Source organism: Protopterus annectens, chromosome 2.part1 (genome assembly GCF_019279795.1).
Source record: "Protopterus annectens isolate FY-2018-M chromosome 2.part1, PAN1.0, whole genome shotgun sequence".
NCBI lineage: Eukaryota > Metazoa > Chordata > Ceratodontiformes > Protopteridae > Protopterus > Protopterus annectens.
The window spans coordinates 294,740,256-294,756,831 of record NC_056729.1 but is presented as its reverse complement, the minus strand read 5'-3'; the positions used below and the strand labels follow the sequence as shown (position 1 = coordinate 294,756,831).

At 44.4% G+C, this 16,576-nt stretch overlaps 1 protein-coding gene across 1 annotated transcript in view; it reads left to right on the top strand.

The window, feature by feature from the left end:
- The first annotated feature begins 414 nt into the window (after window positions 1–414).
- The window catches only part of LOC122794029 (toll-like receptor 1), a 40,596-nt gene continuing 24,434 nt past the window's right edge, over window positions 415–16,576 (top strand). The window contains exon 1 of the mRNA XM_044062141.1: window positions 415–512. The gene's annotated coding sequence lies outside the window, so the exon portion shown is untranslated. The remainder of the gene's footprint in view (window positions 513–16,576) is intronic.

Below are 16,576 nucleotides of genomic sequence, written 5' to 3'. Positions count from 1 at the left end.
GTCAATAAGAGATATCACTTTCTTCCAAAGATTGCTGATGAAAGGATTAGAGTGAATTCTGTGTTCTTTAACTTTGGTTCTTTATTAGATGTTTCCTTTAGGAAAGCTAAAATGTCTTCAAAAAGTGGTGCAGCAGTGGATTTCCATTTTCTGGTTATAGTTTTCCTTGCTACTGCAAGTATAGTCCAAAGTAAAGAAAGGTTATTCTTATTCAAGGCAAGGTCATCATTAACATTAAATAAAATTAAAGAATTTGATAATAAAAATGAGTCAGAAAATAAAGCTTTTAAAAAATCATCTAAGTCACATGAAAATTATTTTAACAGAGAACAGTGATAAAAATATGAAGTCACTCAGCTTTACATTCTTGCATGGATTTCCAACATGAAATATTTTTGTTTTGGCGTTAGGAAAGCTCTATGCAAAAACTTCCAGGGAAATATACACCAATATTGTGACCAAGATGTGAGTTTGATGGATGAAAAAAATTGAGGTTTGTTCTCTTGAGACAAGTAAGTAATATGACCCTCAGTAATATGATTCCAATATTTGTTTTGCCATTTTATTTGATGTTTTATTAAGATTTTATATAACTTTGAAGTTAGATTTCCAGTTTTGGATTTATTGTGGATAACTTCATATAAATAATAATACCAAAAATAAAATGAATAAATATTTATTTCTTTTTTAATTCAAGAAGACTACCTGTTTCGCTCCGTTGCTTTCATATTTTGCCACGTTTCATATAAATAATGCATTAATTTAGGGGTTTCTTTAAAAAATGAGTGTGTTGCCAATGTGATTTTACAAAGATAATGGGCCGGATTCACGATGGCTTGCACGGAGTCTACGAGTAGAGTAAGACTCCATGCAGCCATCATGTCCGACGAACAATCCACGAACAGCCTGTAGGGGCATGTAAGAGAGCTCCTAACATGTCTCCTACACGGAGAGGGTTGTGATATGCAAATTACCTCACTTGCAGCTGAAAGCCATGCAAATGAGGTAAATTTGCAATCCAGGAAGCAGAAACCTGTCTGAGTAGGAGATGTGTTAGCTGCAGAAATGTACTCAGTTGACAACTGAGTACCGTTCTGCAAATAGCACAATGGAGTCTTGTCAGCTCCAAATAAAGGTTGCATATGGTTGAGGAAGCATGCCAATGGCCAAATATACGGCCATTGGAAAGTTTCCCTGATGCAAAATTAAAATAAAAATAATTTTTTTTTCGCCGATTTCCGATGTTTAAGCGTAGCGCAGCTCCGCTCAAACGGGGTGTGCTATAAAAATGATAAAATAAGGCAATAAAAGCTACAAACATGGAATTTATGAAAACTGTCAAATTTCAGTGTAAGAGAATAGCAGGCTGAAGACAACATGGCCACCGAGTAGGGGTTGCTAAGGGGAGAAGCCCAGTCTAAGACATGTAACCAAGCATTAGTAGGCAATCCTATGTAAATGAGTGTTAGGATAGTGAATCGCACTTTTACATTGCAAATGAGCACAGTCAGTGGAGTGTAGGAGTAGGATATGGGGAGGAACAGAGTAGGGGATAGGTGACATCACAAGGGGGTATGTATGAAAGTAGTGCAGCTCATTGGAGGACAGTGGCATCTGTTAGGTGTCAGTTAGACATCATGGAAAGAGGTGTGTCAACAGGTAGGCCAGGGAAAGCCAAGAAATGGAAGGTGTATACTGTGGATAACACCAAAGTTTCTTGCTGAGCAGGTATGCATGCGTGTGCGTGCCTGTAAATGTGAGTAAGACAGAGTGCATGCGTGGAAGCGTGAGTGCATGCGTTTAAGCCGGAGTAAGCATGTATAAGGCTGTTGGAAGACCTGTAAACTTGTTTGTACTGGTGTGCACGTGTTTTAGCCTGGATAATCAAGTTTTAGTCCATCTAAGCATGTATGCGCGTGTGTGAGCTGCTGTGAGCATGTTTGCGCTTGTATGCACGTCACTCCCCCTGAGGAAACAGAAAGGAAAAAGGAATCACAACAAATATCAGGAAGCTACCAGGTGATACTAGTAGAGCTAGTAGGTGAAAACAATCCAAATTAGGCAATAACACAGGCAGAGCACTAGCCTAGCCCAGCCCAGCACTTAAAACTCTGCAAACAACAGTGCAGTTTTTTTTTCACAAGAGACACTGAAACACTGGAGTATGCTAGTAGAAGTGAACACTGAAAAAGCTTCACTCAGACAAAAAATTCTAGGGGCTGCCATTGCTGTTATAAGACGACATATGCAACATGCTGAGGATGGTGACAATGCAAATGCTGCCGGACAACCCACAGTAAGGAGACGGAGAAGAGTCTACAGGCCCAGGGTCACCTACCAGGGGTTACATGAGCTGGAGATAGTGGAGCACTATAGAGTGGACAGAGACCTCCTACAGCAAATTGTGGAGCTGTGCAGGCCACGCCTCACACACAGAACCAACAGAGGGGAACCCATCCCAGTGTAAACCAAGGTATGTGTTGGCCTAAGAATACTAGCAACAGGTACCTTTCAGAGACCAACTGGTGATATGATGGGGATATCACAGGCATCAGCATCCAGGGTACTGCAGCAGTTCCTGGATGCCATGTCAGCACATGTTGGTGACCATGTATATTTCCCCAATTCCCGTGAGGTATTGGCCAGCAATATGCGTCTCTTCCAGCAAATAGCAGAATACCCTGAGGTAGTGGGTGCAATAGACTGCACGCATATACGCATCAAAGCACCAGCCGGTGAGCATGGTAGGGCCTACATTAACCGTAAGGGCTTCCCCTCCATCAACTGCCAGGTTGTGTGTGATGCCCAGGGCATAATAATGAATGTGTGTGCTGGCTGCCCTGGAAGCTACCATGATTCCCATATCTGGCATCTGACGCAGCTGTACCAGACATTTGCCAATGGGGACATCCCACATGGTCACTTAGTGGGGGATGCTGGCTATGCACTGGAGCCATGGCTGATGACACCCATCAGAAATGCACACACACCTGAACAAGAACGCCATAATGAGGCACATGCACAAACACGAAATGTAATTGAGCGTGGGTTTGGGTTGCTCAAGTCACGGTTCCGGTGCCTGGACACATCTGGTGGAGCCTTGCAATACTCACCAACTACATGTACCAAAATTGTCATGGTATGCGCTATGCTACATAATATGATCCTGCGAAAACAGCTGCAACAGGGCCAGCACAGGCCTGGGCCAAACAGCCCCCCACCAGTGCCAAGGCCATCACAGGCAGAGCGTGTCTCGGAAGAGGAACAACCTGAGTCTGCCCCAGTAGGCAGATGTAGGCCTGCCCAGTATGCCTTGGCCTTGGCAAAGAGGCAACGCATAGCACATACACTGGCTCAGTAGAAACCCTGGAAATGATACCTCTCTCTGACTCGCACATATAGTAAAAGGGATGCCTAAGTTGACACTACCTGTTGCCAAACATGTATAAGGAGTGCAGTATGCACATCTGACATAGGCAGCCCTGCAGCACCACCTGAGGCATGATTGCCATGTGTTAAGCAATGTAAGGTAGTGCTAAACAGCATTTACCACCATGCTGTATATGCAAACTTGATGACCTTCAGTAGCATCCTACCCTCACCAAACATGAGGCCACAATATGAAGACAAGATGATCAATTACAACAATTGGCTTAAGTATTGGTGTCAGTGAAAGGGGATTCAATGCCTGTCAGCCTGGGATGAGATGCTCCACAAGACATGATGCTTTGCTAGGGATGGATTTCATCTATCACCTGTGGCCTATTGGATATTACCAAAGGCTCTTGTCACCCCCATAGTGCCTTTTCTAGGTAAGGCTCAAAACAAAAAACCACCTCCATAGGTATCACAAGAGATAAGAAAGTATAAGTAATGCTACTCAATGCCAGAAGTCTAAACTGCAAGATGCATGCACTCCAAACACTCCTCAGCATGGAGAATGTTGATATCTGTGCAGTAACAGAAACCTGGTTCAAGGGTCCCAAGAGCACCCTAGCATTCACAGGTACACCTCATACCATGCTTTACAGCTGCAAAACATGGAACAAACTACAAAAGGAGGGTGAGTATCAATATTTGTCAAAGATACCCACACCTCCAGGTTGGTGGTACAGCATGAAGCATCAGAGACTACCCATGTGTAACCAACAGTGGGTAAAATCGCCTTCCAGTTCATAGCCTGCTACAGACCACCCTCCTAAACCCAGGAACCACACTTGGCTGACTGGAGAACACATGAAAATATGAAGACTTCCCCAAACACCATTATATTGGGCGGCTTCAACTACCCAAACATACACTGGAAGCATTACCCTAGCTCCAACACCCTAGGCCAAAGGTTCCCAGAATTTATAAACCAAAATGCTATGGAACAACTTGCTACCACTCCCACAAGAGGGGAAACATACTGGACCTGATCATCACCAACATGGGGACTCTATGCCCAAGACCAGAAGTGTATCCCTCACTGGTATGATCACACCAGATAGTAATCTCACTGGATATTTACATCCCCACCCCAGCCCATGGCCAGAAAACCACAGTGAAAAATGTTCACTAAAGCATATGTCACACACCTCAAAACTGAGGTGGAATCCTTCACAGCCCCTGTGTCTGTGGAAAATACAGCCCAGACCTCATAACCCTTTATAAACGCATTCTATGAACACTGTCAGGAATGCATGGATCATGCAATCCCAAATAAAACCAAGACCCAATCCTCCAAAGGCAGGCATCCTGTTTGGTGGACCCCAGCCATAAACAAACCATACAATACAATGAGGAAGCTACTATATGATAGATCCAAATCACAAAAAGGGAAGCCATCTTTGACCAGTATTATTGAAAAACAGCGTCTACACATAAAATTGTCTAAGGCCATCTGTGAGATAAAAATCATACAGGACACCAAGGATAATCACAAGGCATTCTTTACTTATTGTAAGAACCTGTGTGCGAATCCCCAGGTATGTTCAGAATTAGTCCAAAATGACAAACAATACAACAAACCCATAGACATTGCCAACATCCAAGCTGACAGGTTCAGTGCAAACTTCTCCCCCCCCCACCAAAAGGGCAAATATCTATCCCAGCAGAGTGCTGTCCCTGACATCGCAGATGCTCAGGTAACAGCCAGCCTCTCCAAAGCAAAACACACAGCATCAATGGGAGCAGACGGTGTCCTGGGCTGTGTCCAACATGAACCCCAAGAAGAATTGAACACACACATAAAACCACTGTTCAATGTCAGCCTTAACACATGATATGTACCCAAAGATCAGTGTACAGCAACAGTGGACCCTCTCCACAAAGGTGGTGCCTCAACGGATACTGCAAACAATTGCCCCAGAAGCCTGACTAGGTTGGTCTGCAAAGCTATGGAAAGGATCATCATGGACCTCAGAAATAAACATATTGGGGACACACAGACACTGGATCCTACCCATTTTGGCTTTGTCAAGGGCAGATCCTGCCTCTTAAACCTGGTTGAGTCATTTGAAACAGTCACCAAGGCCAATGACGAGGGGATGGTGGTCCACACAGCCTACCTGGACCTTGCAAAAGCCTTCCATACAGTACTCCACTTGGTCATCATAGATAAGATCAACAGCTTCAATAGAAACCCCTATGTCACTAGATGGGTTGCAAACTGACTCAAGGACAGAACTCACATGGTCTGAAATGCTAGAGCCATGTCAGACCACAAACCAGCTACAAGTGGCATCCCACAAGGCTCAGTCCTGGGACCTCCCTTGTTTGGTATATATTTCTCAGAGGTACAGGCCAACACAGAAGGACTGTTGGTGAACAAGTTTGTAGATGACTGCAAACTGGGCACCATAATTGACCCTCCAGCTGACACAAGCATCCTACAAAAGGGCCTCATAGAAACAGACAACTGGTGCCAGAGCCATGTCCTCAAGCTAAACACAAAACAGTGTATAGTCCTCCCCTTTGTCAAAAACGAAGTGCCCACAAATTACTACATATGTGGTAACCTATTAAGTATGGAAGAAGTGATAAGGGACCTGGGGACCCATTCGACAACCATGTGGCCAAAGTGTTCAGAGAAACATTTCATATAGTCCACCTAGTAATGAAGGTAATCACATCTACATCAGTGGAGGTCATTGTGCCTCTTAACTCATCTCTCATCAGGCCCATAATTGAGTACAATGCCCCTTGTGGGATGTACCTTTTCAGACACCTGCAGCATCTGGAAAGACCACAAAAGTACCTCACCAGGAGGATCAAAGGGCTCAAACACATGCCAGTCACTGCCCGGTTAAAGAAACTGCAGCTCCACTCCGTGGCATACTGCCTGCCCAGAGATGATCTGTGCCAGATGTATAAAGCCGTGTCCAACCTGGAATCAATGGACATGCTGCACCTTGGAAAATCAGAATCCCATCAAGCTATGCACTCAAGAGACCTGAACCTCAGGACTGAAATAAATAAGACATGCTGGAGTGACAGATCCATAACCCAGAGGCTCCCCCCACTCTTGAGTAAACTCCCACTCCAGGTTAGCCAGAGTCCCTCATTGACTCTCTTTAAGAGGAATTCTGATAAGTGGATGGGAGATTGTAGGTTTACCCTGGGTATCACTTCTATGTCACTGTTAGCCAGAGGCACAGTATACTAACCATGAAAAATGTAATGGCAAACTTCACTTACAATGTGTGTTGAAAGCCAAACACACTCTGGCCAGGATTATAAATGCCCTAGGGCAGATAGCCTAGTATGAACCTATGAACAGAATCACACACACCAAGTAGTACAACTGTGGTCACTGTGGAGTAATGTTTGCCAATGTCCACCCAAATTGGTGAATACACAGCAATGTCAGACAAGCCTGGTTTAAGTAGGCCATAGCTGAACAAAATGCAACATGCTCATAGTTGCCCAACTGGCCCTTAACTAGTCTGGTCTGCTCAGTATGAGCATTTACAGCAGTGATGGAACTCAAACCCATGGTACTGTGCACAATAGTGAAAGTACTGAACCACTACACCATGACAGTATTGCAGTGTTTAGCCAGTATGAGAGAATGTTGCCAAGACTTTGCAAACTATACCATGGAAACCCTGCAAGCACAGCATAATCCCTGTTGAGTTATGACACAAAGGAGTCTGGTAGTAAGAACACAACATGACTTCCAACACACACAGTATTAATGTCAATATTGGTCATGTTCACACACAACCACAAATGTAGTGGACTTCAGATCACAACATATGGAAAGGTCACACTGGGCATGCTCACACACTTGGATAAATGAGACACATGTCAGGCAACAAACCATGGAAAGCCTGAACTGGGCATGCTCACACACTTAGGCCATGTCTGAGTATAGCAGTCAGTCACACATATCTGGCAGTTATATGTGTTAATCCAGGAACCTCCCACGATCCAGCAATCCACCCTGTGCACACAGTTAAATGACAACAGACACATATATTAATATACCAGAACCCTGTCATGATCAAACATGTTATGCAGATACACATGTTGTTCACAGAAACTGTGAAAGCTACAGCAATAAAGACCTGCAAACAGTAGCAGCAACAAATATTGTGCATCCCAAACATAAACATAGGTGCAGAGGTGAATACTAGGCTGTCTGCCCTGGGGAATTCATAAGCCTAGGCAGAGTGTATTTGGCGTCTGCCTCCCCAGTACAGTAGCCTACTGTGCCTCTGTAAAGTAGGTCTCAGAAGGCACCCTTTAAGGCTACTTTGCTGTGCCTCTGTCAAGCAGGGACACAGTGGAGATCCCAGGGGTGAATTTGCAATTTCCCATCCATGCAGCTGTATTTTGCTGGAAGAGGGTTGGTGAGGGGCTATGTCTAACTTTAATTGGGATTCAATTCCAGAGTGAGGGGAGCCTGTGAGTAATGAATCTGTCCCTGCAGCATGTCCTATTTATGTTTGTGCTGAGGTTTACATCCCTGGAGTGTGTAGCTGTAAGGGTCTTGGATGTTATGAGGTGGAGCATGTCCATTACTTCTGGGTTTGAAATGGCTGTGTACGTCAGGCATAGATTACCTCTGAGTAGGCATTAAGCAACTGAGTAGAGCTGGAGATCCTTTAGTTGAGCTGCATAGGACATCTGTGTGTAGCCCATGATTCTCTTGGGGAGGTAGTGTTGTGTTCACTGTAGTTGCCACAGGTGTTGGGTAAGGTACACCCCAAAATGGGCATTGTAGTCAAACATGGTCCTGATGAGTGAGTAGTAGAGGGCCACAATGACCTCACATGATCTACATGCAAACACCCATGTGAGAAGTAGGGCTATACAAAGTTCTTAGCAATGACTCTCTGTCAATGTGATTAGCAAAGGAGAGGTTATGATCTATCTGGGTCTGTGGGATATTGCTCTGTTATGTAGTAGCTTCCTCCTTCTGTTGTACAGCTTATATATGGCTGGGGTCAACCAGACAGGTCTCCTGTTTTGGAGGAGTCATGGTTTTATGTGGGATAGCATGATCAATGCATACCTGCAGCTGCTCATACAATGCGTTTGTAAAGAATTCTGCAGTTTGGTCTGTATTAACCTCCAGCACGGGGCCTCTGAAGTATTCCACCCTAGTCTTCACAAGTGCAAAGTCTGCTTTTGAGAAATTCTTTACAGTGCTTTCCTAGGCTGGGTGTGGGGACGGGATATGGATGTCCAGGGAAAGTTGATCATGGTCTGATCTTAATAATGACAGTTCTACCTCTGGTGTGGAATATAGAGTCCCCATGTTGGTGATGATCAGGTCCAATATGTATTCCCCCTAGTGGGTGTGGTGACTGGTTGTGCCATAGCACATGGATTCACAAATTGTAGTGGCTGTAGGGTGATGTTGAGGGCTTGAGTAGTATCCAGTCAATATTTGTGTACCTGAAGTCAACCACTATAATGGTGTGTGTGAAGACCTTCATATCTGACACTGTTCCCAGGAAAGCCAAGTGTGGTTACTGGGTATGGGTGGGTGGTCTGAACTACACACCAAACCAAAAGGCAGTTTTGCACAATGGTAGGTGTATATGTATGGCCTGTCATGCTTAGTGCAGTGGGACCAACCCAGAGGTGTGTGTATAAGTGATGTATATGGATACACCCCCTACTTGTGTTCTGTGTCACAAGTCCTGTGGTCACGAAGCATGGTATAAAACATAACCTGGCAGTGCCTGTGTGCATATGTGACCCTGGACTAGGTTTCTCAGAATGCACAGATATTGTTATCCCCCATACTGAAGGATAGTTAAAGATGTACATTCTTCTTTGGAAAGTCTGATGATGTCAGCACCCTATAAATACAGCAGGAGAAGGGAAATCATCCAGTAATTCAAATAGTGCGCTGTGCTAATGCATCTGTCTCAAGTATCATAACATAGTTAGGTAGGGGTTTGAATCCTGCAAACTGTGTGTGTGTGTGTGTGTGTGTATGTCTGCAATTATTTGTGAAAGGAATGGCCATTTTGAAGACTGGGATTAACACACTAAAAGATGTACATTCTTCTTTGGAAACACTGATGATGTCAGCACCCTATAAATACAGCAGGAGAAGGAAAATCATTCAGTAATGTGAATAGCGTGCTATACTAATGCGTCTGTCTCAAGTATCATAACATAGTTAGGTAGGGGTTTGAATCCTGCAAACGCTGTGTGTTGGCGTGGGGGTATGTCTGCAATTCTTTGTGAAAGGAATGGCCATTTTGAAGACTGGGATAACACACTAAAAGATGAGCATTCTTCTTTGGAAACACTGATGATGTCAGCACCCTATAAATACAGCAGGAGAAGGAAAATCATCCAGTAATGTGAATAGCATGCTGTATTAATGCATCTCTCTCAAGTGCCATAACCTAGTTAGGTAGGGGTTTGAATCCTACAAATGCCATGTGCATGTTTGTCACACAGTTTGTGAATGTGTTGTGTGTTTTGCTTTCATTATTGTATGACATATTATTATAACAGTAATTGCCATGCACACATCAGGTATGTGTTTGCCACATACAGATATGTACCTGTGACCTATAATAGTTCCTATGTGTGAAGTCTGCCCCATATGAATACAGTTGTTACCTTTGCCACCATGTGCCGCAGTTTACGAGACGTTAGGCTATACATGTATGTTGGTGACAATGCAAGCTACTGCAGTGATTTGTGTCCTAGGCCAACTATGTGACACACACCCATGAAAGCTTTGATAGATTAATGTGGGTGATGGTTCATGTCTGCAGTATATGTCAGACATGTTAAAACACAGCAAAGTCTTTGAGTGATGGCCATCCAGTGTAGGTGTATGGAAACTGTTGCCGATATGCATACAGACAACTTCTTGCTTAGGTGATACACAGAGGGACTGCAGAATAACTTTGGAAATGTGAATATCACAGGATAGACAAGATAACACCTGTCCACATGTGCACACCATTACCCGTTTTACATGATGGGTGCTACCACCTACATGTTACTGTTGGAATACTATGTTAACTACATGCCAATGACAATGCCACAGTAGTGTTACAGCAATATACCATGGCTTGGACAACAGGTATCTGTCCGTATGATACCCTTGTGGTGGTTAGGTGTGTCATGTGTAGAATGCATTGTAGGCCACTGTATGTATTTGCAGTCATGGATGGACATATCCATAGTGTGTTGGCATGTACATGAGACTGCTATATGCCAAAGGGTATTGTTCCCAGGGATGTGTGGGGCTCAGTAACAATGGCTACTGGTATAGTGTATTACTGCAGGGATATCACTGACACCAGGTTGCTATGTCTGTGTATCAGTTGAGGAGACACCATGTAATGACCACTGAATGTCAGGCTATGTAAGCTGTGTATACTACCAGAATGCAGACCATTGACATGTGGAAACCGTATCACCCACAGCATACTGTCAAACCATGTCATGTTCCATGCTGACCATGTTCACAAATGTAAACCTGCAAATCGGTGATGCAAACATCGCACATGTACTGTCCACACCCCAACACATGCAGGCACAGGTACACACAACAGCCATGTGGCACATGTGCAGACAGTACACTTTGGGAATTAACACTGCTGTATACAAAACTGCAATGACAAACATAGTTAATGCATCATGCATGCTTGAATCTACCCACAACAATATCATTACACTGTACTGTTAACAACATGATAATATTACTACAGTGCTATGCAGTCACCCTGTGCATCAGTACCATGCTATCCTGTTCCAGCATCAATGTTACAGATGGCAGGAGGTGGCACAGTTTCATCATATGCACAGAATGTGTACTTGGTTTGCCAGAGTCTGCCATTGACACATCCAATCGGCATGTATGTGTGTGTGTGTGTTAGTGAGGGACAACAGCACAAGATGGGGCAATGTTGCTGCAATGTGTGTGTGTATGTGTTAGCCCTAGGTGTTAGCATTATGTGTGTGCGTATGCATGCACACAGTTCCACCATGTGGTTGCCATATACGGGTGTTTGTGGACAGCCACAGACTGTACCTGCCAGGTCATACAGGTCACTGTCTCTGGCCACGGACACGGTACCTGTGCCTGGCAGGGGTGCTACGGACAGTATCAGGTATTATGCCAGACTGGGTACTGTCATCAGAAGCAGTGGGTTGTTGACTGGACACATGTCCCTGCTGGGACTGTCCAGAGCCACATGCATGTGGTCTTCTAGGACGGTCTAATGACAGCACAGACCCAGCATTGCTGGGGCTGGTACTGGCACAATGGGAGCGGCTCCGGGTTTGTTGTTGTCCGTGATGACTGGCAGCTGATAATGTTGCTGGCAGATGTCCACGTCGATGCCTCAACTGTCCTGCACTGTCCTAGCTCCTGGACATGTAGTTGTGGAACAGATCTAATGTGTCCTCCCAATGTCTATCAATGACCTCACTGGTGTTACGGATGGCAGACGCAACGTCATGCATAGTGTCATTCATAGTGGTGCGATATGCTCTAAGCTCCCTTAGACCCTGTCTGGTGTACCGTTCCATATGTGCCTGTGCCTACATTACAGCCTGGAACATAGCTGAGGTTGATAGACCTTTGTGGGCACGTCTGACAGGGGCAGTACGACCACAGATGCTCCCATGAGAACCCCTGGACATCTGCCTGTGTGGTACCATGTCAGGAATCTGGCCATGGCTGCTGTGAGGGGATGCATGTGCCAATGATACCACACTACCCTGGTCAATGCCCACTGTATGCTGTCCCTCAGCTAAGGGCATTGGTGACAGTGGATGTATCGGCAGGATGACTGTGCCCATTGACGGGGTTGACTGATGTGTACTGTCAATTGGATGACCAACGACAGACCCTGTCACATCTCCCTGTGCCATTACACATGTATGATCATTAGCACTATCTCTAGCAGTGGCTTCAGGTTCCCTGCTGCACTCCACCAGAGCAACATCAGAACCTGTGAGAGGAAGATAGAAAACACAGTTTACAAATGTGTGCACAATATTAGCGCACAGGCACACATGCACACATGCACACATGCACACAGGCGCACATGCACACAGGCGCACATGCACAAATGCACACATGCACACAGGCGCACATGCACACATGCACACAGGCGCACATACACACATGCACACATGCACACATGCGCACATGCACACAGGCGCACATGCACACAGGCACACATGCACACAGGCGCACATGCACACATGCACACAGGCACACTCCTCAGTACAGCAGATACAAACACAGACACACCTGCAATCCAACACATACACAATACTGTTTTAGGGTGGGTGACCGTTTCACAAGGAAAAACATCACTGCACACGTGTCAGCATGCAGGTTATGTGTTGCACAGGAACATGCAGTGCAAGTGTAGACAGCCCTTGTTAATAACAGTATACGTGTACTTGATGCTTGTGTGTACTTGTTTACTGATTGTCTCCACCGTGGGACACAATGTGTACATGGACATAACAATGTTGTGCACGTGTTACAGGCTGTGGGTGCATAGATTTGCACACACACACACACACACACACACACACACACACACACACACACACACACACACACACACACACACACAAAACACATGACAGTGCTACACAATAACAGCTATGTGTACTTTTGTGATCAGTGGAACTGGATATGGTGTAGTAATGTGAGCCATGATCAACATGCTTCTTGTGGTCAGTCAACAATAATAATGTGTGCCAGACAGGCAGCTAGCATGCTGTACCTGAAGTGCAGTAGCATGACTACATCCACAATTACACAGTCACTTGTTACATGGGTGTGTAAGGTGGCCAATAGTGAGCATTGCCTAACATGAATGTATTATTTGTTCCAGACTGTTGCACAAAGACATGATAGGCCTCTACCCCTCAGGTATATTATGTGTGCTGCGTAGATAAGTGGGGTGCTGAAAGCTGGCCATAGAGCAGATGTCATAATTGGACATGTGTAGCAGGCTAAGGTGTAGTGTGTATGCCAAACATGTGTGTGTTGTGTACATGTGTATCTGGTGTGCCTATATAATGTCCAGTACTGTGTTGCCACACATGTGTGTCATGCTCTGTGTATTGCATGTGAGTGAGGCAGCTACTGAGAATAATGGGATATGTATAGTCTCACAGCAAACATGCACAGCATGCATTATGTGTAGGTGTGTTACATGTGCACACACTACACCTCCATATGACATGCACGTCATTAGCAATAGTATTGTTATTACACACTCACCAGCATGGATTGGCTGCCTTGCTGTCACTCCAGAGGGACCTGCAAACATATGAGAGTGATTGCCAGTGGCCACAACTGTGCCTTTGATACTGTGAGTATGATAAAGTACAGTAGTACAACAGGTGGCTTTTACAGGTGTACAGATTATGCTCAGAATATCAATCTTGCAGAAGAATGGGCAGGTTAACAGCTACACAAACAGTACACATCTCACACATGCATAGACTACCAGTACAGAGAACAGTCAACTACAGAAATGGGATGTTACCTGCACACTCCATTTCAACATGCTGGGTGGCTCCGGCCTCCATGATGACACATTTGTGGATGTTCTTGTTGTTGGCCTGGAGCCACAACACTTAGGAGGTGCTCCTCCATACTGGTGAGGTGGGGGTGGATAGGTACCCCACCACCTGTGGCAAGCTGTTGTCTGTGGATATCAGACACACGCTTCCGGACATGTCTAATTAAATCACTGCAGTGATGGCATACCTGCTCATATGTCCGGTTATGCATGCCTATGTCATTTACCCGACGGGCAAGTCCTTGCCACAGTGCAGCCCTCTCATGCTGGTTCTGGCTGGTCCTGGAAAACAGCACAGAGTAATTATGCACCAGGCTCTGGTGGATCTCCTGATCCTCTGCTGCTATATACGGTGGGTTTCTCTGATGTACCATCACCCTGTAAGGAAGGAAAAGAAAAATATGTGAGGAAGTCATGTGGCACACTTAATGTTCAAATGCACTGATATCACTTCACTGCCATATATAGCATCTGTCTGCCTATCAGGGGATACACATGTTTGATACCACATATCAGTGCTCAGCCCACAACTATCTGACAGTGCCTGCCACACTCCATACAACAAACTAGTATACACCAGCACTCGGCACACTGTTTAGGATACAATGCACAACCTCACACTGGGGTATGTATCAAGCTAACGGATGAAGAATATTGTCGTCCCATTCAATGAATGCAATACACATGTACAGTTTCAATGGTAATCCACCCTAGTCTTTGATGTCATACCCCTACCTGACATACGTGCACAGTTGTTACTAAAGCCAGCATACTGCTGTCACAGAGTATACATGCTGCCAGGTACACACACATACCCTGTAACACACATGTGATTGTGGCCATGGTACAGGCATCAGTACACACACATTACACATACATACAACACACAAATGTATGATGACACAGATGAGCATTAACTGTGTACCTTATAGTACTGTGTGCCCCTACTTATAGATACCTGTGCATGAGGTATGTAATCTGTGCAGACTACAGGTAACACACCAAACAGTGTTACCACAGAATGTGAACATACACCATACTGTAGTGTTTAGGCCTACAACATCAGGTAGTACAACAGTTCATATGTGAGCTGGATTCAACAGCAGTACCACTTACTAAGCATTCATGTATTGCTTCTGCCTATGATGGGACACCACAGTCGTACACAGGGAACTATGGCACAACATATACCAATCTACTATGTTTGCATCCCAATAACTGACACATCTTTCTCTGGCCTCACACCAAGGACACCATCTACCATGACAAACACAAACTCATGCTAAGCTATCACACCTTTACAAACCTTGCACACAGTCAGTGTCACACTCATTCTATGTCACATAGCTGGTATTGCACTGAGTACATGTGTGTGTGCATTGTGTCATAGGTAGGTACTATGCTATTGGCCCTGGGCCTAGGGCAGCCTAACCATATGCTACCCTGCCCTTTGGTACACATGTACTGTGATTTTACTTGCTCCTGTGAAACGGTTACACACAGGTGACTCACAGGGCATATTACCTATCACCATGACATTCATCAGGGGTATGTATGACATCTACTAATGAGGAGCATTGTTTGTTAATGCTGGGTGGTTTAGTCCAGGGTATGGCATATTTGTGTACAGAAACCTGTACCTCCAGCATGTGCTGTTTAGTGCGGTGACAGGGATTAGGGCCCTAGGTCATGTAGGCTGGACGAATTGTGAGGTGTTGCCATGGTGGTTGGCCAACTGGTATGGGTGTGACATAACTCTGTATGTCCAGCACTGGTAACCTCTGTGTAAGCAGTATGCAAGGCACTCTAGCTGTGGTTTTGTGAGTCAGTCTGCATAGGGAATGTGTTTGTGGCCATTATCAGTCTTTGTTAGGTATGTCTGTGGCCTTTCCATTTGCTGTAGTTCTCATGGGAGGTACATACTGCATAGGACATTGTGAGGTGTACAGGGGTACACTGACTTACATTTCCCTAGCTGACACACCTTTTGTGATGACACGTACCATGTACAAGGATTACAAGACTAGTGTGCCACTGTGGATATCAAAGGGGAGGCTATTGTACACCTGTGTCCCATGTTCCCTTCTGACACCTCCAGTGGTAGGCAGGCAACCACCTATGTGGTAGTTAGTAGGTAACATGCTTTGGAATGGGGTATAGTACTGCAGTATCAACACTGGTGTTCTGTCAATGCCTTGGTCACCAGGCACCTGTTGCAGTACATCTGCCCCCATGTCCCCCTCTCTCACTCTCTCTTCATATATATATATATATATATATATATATATATATATATATATATATGTAACTATATATACATATCTACATATATGTATATATATCTATATACATACCGCTATATATAACTATATATATATATATATATATATATATATATATATATATATATATATATATACACATATCTATAGACATTCATATGTATTTGTATACATGTATGTATCTAAATTTATATCTATATATGTATTTGTCTATTATATCTATATGTATATACATATTCTCTATCTATCTATCCATATATCTCTATGTAT